A 4,771-nucleotide genomic window follows, 5' to 3' on the forward strand; every position below is an offset into this window, starting at 1 on the left:
ACTGGATGGCATAAAGAACAGGAGTAATGAGGAAAAAATGTTTAGAGCTTAAACATGCTTAATAAACACAACAGTCTTAAATTTTCTGTTTTAAGACTTCAGAAGTAAGTTCTGGAACTTAAATTATCTGTTTCAGATTATTATTTTAGATTATAAATATGGACAATGGAAGTCTTTGGGTCTAAGGCATCATGTAGCTCATAAGAAAGCAGAGGGGCTAGGACTGCCCTCTACTTACCACTGATGGAATAACTATATCAGCCTATCAACAGGAGTTTTGTGGTGTTACTGTTTAAAGTTATTGTTTGCACCTTATGGGCATCAGAAGATCAGACAAGGAACTGAAAACATAGAATTGGATGAATTGGGTAAAATCAAAGGTTCATCTAGTTTCACTCCTGTCTCTTGAAGTCAATCAGTAGTGTGGAAGTATTGGAAGAAGGGGAGTATAACAACAGTGGAAGAGCATGGGGAGGCATTTCCAGGATACTCTTCTCAGACATAAGTCTGTATAACAAAATAATATACATTTCCTGGTGTGACACTTTATAGGTGTGCTATGGGCCTGCAAACCTGTGCCAGCTTTTGGAGCTGAAAATAAGGTATAAAATGTTTTCTAAACCCTTGGGAAGCTCCCAAAACTTTGCATTGTTCTTTTGGATTACAGGTTGAGGATAGTGATCCTTCACCCTTTGGCACTAGAAGACTGCAGAGCAGATCCTCCTCTGTGGGCAGTTCTGTTGTCAGTTGTTCTGTTAGTTTTGTACTTTAGTGAGAAATGTCACTGGTGACCACAAGTGACATGGTCAGTATGTTCCCAGAAGACATTCCTAAGAGTTAGGAAGGGCTGGTATGCAGTCTTGATGTTGTCTCTCTTCACCTAAAAACAACAACAGAAAAAGTGCTTCTTGCACTCCATTTACTGTTGTCCTTTCTCTTTTAGGCAGCTTTATTGCAAATATTCTTTGATATTTTTTGTTTTTTGTAATTTATTTCTGTTTTCTCTTTTCAGAATGCTGAAGTTTAAAGTTGATACTTCTCAGTTCCTAGGTATTTTGTTTTAGGTTTTGTTTTGTTTTAAATAGCATTGTGATTATTTGTTGGGAATCATCTCCTGATGATGTGTTGAATCTAGAATCTATCCAAACTTTACATCTGGCTATCTGTAAATATTTTACTGTCAACAACCCTCAACTGCTGATAAACTACCTGTGAACAAAGAAAAAAATGGAGCTATCTGAAGTCAGTCCTTTCATCATATTACCTCTTTCTAACTCTAAAACTGCTAGCAGCTATTCCAGTTTGTGACTGTGAGACAAGCTGTTAACACAGCCTTTGTCATTTCAGTTTTTCACACTTTCTTCTTTGTAACAGTCTTTGCCATTTCAATTTTTTGCACGTTTGTGTGTGTGCTTGTCTTCATACAGTACATAAGCTGTAACTCACTGAAGACTCATGTTGGCAGGTACCTGCCATGGGCCATTCATTTGTCAGAACATACTAGTTTAAAAAAAAAAAAAAGTAAAAATGAAATAGGCCCATCTCCAGCCCTGGGAGTGGGAAAAACAAGCCAACAAAAACTGGCTGCAGTCAGTGCTGTGGTTTGTGCTCATGCAGTACCAGGTTGTTGCAGTTCATCAACCAGACTGAAGTTGGAGAACACTGCTTCGCTGTCTGTTTCACTGGGGGTCATCAGTTGAAAGACTGTTTCTGTTGCCTGTTAAAGAATAATAATTGTAGCAGTGTATTTGGAGGAGGTAAACAAGGGATGAAGGATATATGGTAAAGGTAACAAAAAGAGAACTTGCAGATGTTACATGAATATAATCTCCTAGCATTTATCGCACCTCCTGTGACCATTTTACAGCAGCCAGAACCATCACCTACTGCCAAAAAATGGGACAAGAGCTAGTGAGAATGTTTTGGTTAGATTTGGAGGTCTGAATATCAACCTTAAAACTCACAGGGAAGAGTGATGAAAGATAATGCTTCACTGTCTGCTGGCACAACTGTTACAGGTGATCTCTAAGAGATACCATCTTCTGCAGGAGAGCTTACAAATATGAAATTAAACAGCTGTGCTCCAGATGTATTGATCTGTGTGAGTGTTAGAGCTGACTTAAAATGGCAGATTATGGAGAGGGTGAACTTGGGAGTAAATGCCAAGGCCACAAATAAACCCTTTCAAACATCTACTTCTTTTGATAGTGTCATAGTGGCAGTATAATCCAGAAGCAGTTTTTGTGTTAGGACATTAAAAAACCCTACTTTTCAAATTTCTTATTACAGGTGTCTACCTGGAAAATCTAGATGAAGAGAAGACCTGCAAGAAGAACAGTTCAGAGAATATCCAGATAATTTTGGCAGTAGCTTCTATTTAACATGTTGCATCATTTTTGCCTTCTGGATTGGTGACATATGTATGCAGTGATGTGCTTTGAGTTTAAAAGCTTTGTCTGGAACTTCTAGAGTGGACACTTTTTTCTTTTAAATTCCAAATGGAAGGTATTGAAACAGTTCAGCTTCTCATATTTGCTCATGACAAAGCCCTGTGCTTCTAGCACTAAACATTGTACCCTATGCATAAGCATTTTTGCCAGTATTTTTATTGAAATAATGACAGGTGGGTCAAAGGCAGTCAGAGGACTTGTGTGTATGTTTTAGAACCCTTTTGAGTTTTTTCCTTGATTCTTAAAGAAAGTGCAACTGCTTCTGCCATTTTCTGTGGCCCTTGCTGGTCCTCTTCTTTGTGCAAGCAGCTGCTTTCGTTTGTCTCCTTCAGCAACCATCAGGCTTTGTCTCAGGCTGCTGCCTAGCTCTGACTACTAATATAGTAATTATAATAAATTCTGTACAGTTTTGGATTCAGAAAATAAGATCTTCAGTCATTGGGCAATAGTTGAGATGGAACAAATGGCTAATGGAAATGGGTTAATATTTAATTTTTATTCCAGTGGTTTTACTTCGAAGCCTTGTATGATGGTGTTCAATAATGAATATTTCTCTGTATCTTCAAGTATTTTTTGCATAGAAGACATGGTATATTAGAATTCGGGAGGAACTGCATTTCCGTTAAACTTCCCTGGAGATCTCTGAGAGCTACTAGAAGCTGAAGTACCACACAGTGAAACAGTAATCAGTGGGTCATCAGTATAAATGTTCTTGGTCAGTTTGGGAAGGAACAGTTCATGCTGAAGCAAGACTTGGAAAACGGGCCAAGCAAGAGTCACTGAACAATATGGGCATTAGGCATAGGTTCACTGAGGCCATGCTTGTTTGGGGAAAAAGGCAGATGAACAGAGGAAATGGACAGAAGCCTAGCTGGGTCCTTGCAATTCTGGAACTTGGGAGATAATGCAAACCAAATGAATCCTAAAAGTTCATCTGATTTGTTTGCTGTGTAAGAGAAAATTAAAGCAGTCTGAATATACATGTAAGCTGTACGTGTTCTGTTATATTTCTTCATTCCCTTAAGAAGGTTGCTGGCTTTTATTTTTAGCTTAAAAAATGCTTGAAGGTAAGATTACTAAATGCTGGTAATGAACTGTTATAAATTGATGGGCTGTTTCCTGGTTCCAACCTGAGCATAATAGTTGAACTTTGAAAGAGATGAGGGTGATTTAAGACAGGGCACAGGTGAAATTATCCCTATGGTCTTGATGTGCTGTTGACTTCTGCATGTACAAGGTTTATTTTACTGGGGCATTTAATTTTGAAAGCTTTCTGCTGTGTCTCCGAAGTTAATTATACTACAGAAAGGTATTCAGTGGGGTGGGTGTGGGTGCCAAGACAAATTCCTAAATAAATAAAAAAACACCTGCTGAAACCTTGCATGTTTGTCCTTCTCTTTTTGTAATAGTGCTTAGCTCTTCCACCTTCTCCGAGTCTAGCTGATTGTGAAATCCTGTGGTGCCCTCCGGTGGATAAATTGTAAGTAAACATATTGGCCTGTTTAGAATAGGGCTCATGAAACCCACTCAGAAAACCAGCAACAACAGCAAAAGTTCTAAGAGTATTCAGAAAAAAAAAAATCTAGATTATGAATTTTGGTAGACATATGAGTGCGCACTTACTGAATGGTTTCTATGTAGGGAGCAGTCTGAGTTCCTCTTGCATTTTAACGTCCTTCTCAAATTTGCTCTTGACTGCCTGGAAATCAATTTTACGTTGTTTCCTAAAGACTTGAGGGTTTTCTGTATTGATAAACATGCACCTATCGTTATGTGCCTTCTTAACTTAATATGGATTGCCCCATCTTTACAGAAATAACAGCCATTTTCTATTCCCAAACTTTCAATGCACAGTCTTCAAATTGAGATGCTAAATATGTGTTAAAAAACCCAACAAAACAAAAGCTGAAAAGATAGTAGTTTGGATACCAGGATAGTTTAATAAATAAACTTAAGAAACCCACAAAGGATTAAAATCTGAGCAAAGACTGCTGTGCCTGGGAGAGCTCTATAGAAGGTATAGAGCACAGGATGAGAAGATCTGGATGAATTACTCTTCCCCCCCCACCTTCTTATACACTACTAGAAACTGCTAGTCTTGTCTTCGTTGTCTTTTCTATTATTCTGTTTTCTGTGAGGGATGTTAGTTATGATGTCTTACTGAAGAGACCGCAGCATTATACTGCACTTTAAGATTACTGCGTGGTAGTATAATTCTTAGGACACTTTCTACATAAATATTTGATTTTGCCAGTTTGGGGCAGCTGTCCTGGCTGTGCCCCCTCCCAGCTTCTTGTGCACCTCCAGCCTGCTCAGTTGGT

The 4,771-nt window shown here is 38.4% G+C and overlaps 1 long non-coding RNA gene across 1 annotated transcript; it reads left to right on the forward strand.

The window, feature by feature from the left end:
- The first annotated feature begins 1,009 nt into the window (after positions 1 to 1,009).
- Positions 1,010 to 3,831, forward strand: LOC143164426 (uncharacterized). Its single transcript, XR_012996069.1, has 2 exons — positions 1,010 to 1,050; positions 2,290 to 3,831. It is a non-coding gene; the product is annotated as an uncharacterized LOC143164426 (long non-coding RNA).
- Positions 3,832 to 4,771: the final 940 nt, after the last annotated feature.

Source organism: Aptenodytes patagonicus, chromosome 9 (assembly GCF_965638725.1).
Source record: "Aptenodytes patagonicus chromosome 9, bAptPat1.pri.cur, whole genome shotgun sequence".
Lineage (NCBI taxonomy): Eukaryota > Metazoa > Chordata > Aves > Sphenisciformes > Spheniscidae > Aptenodytes > Aptenodytes patagonicus.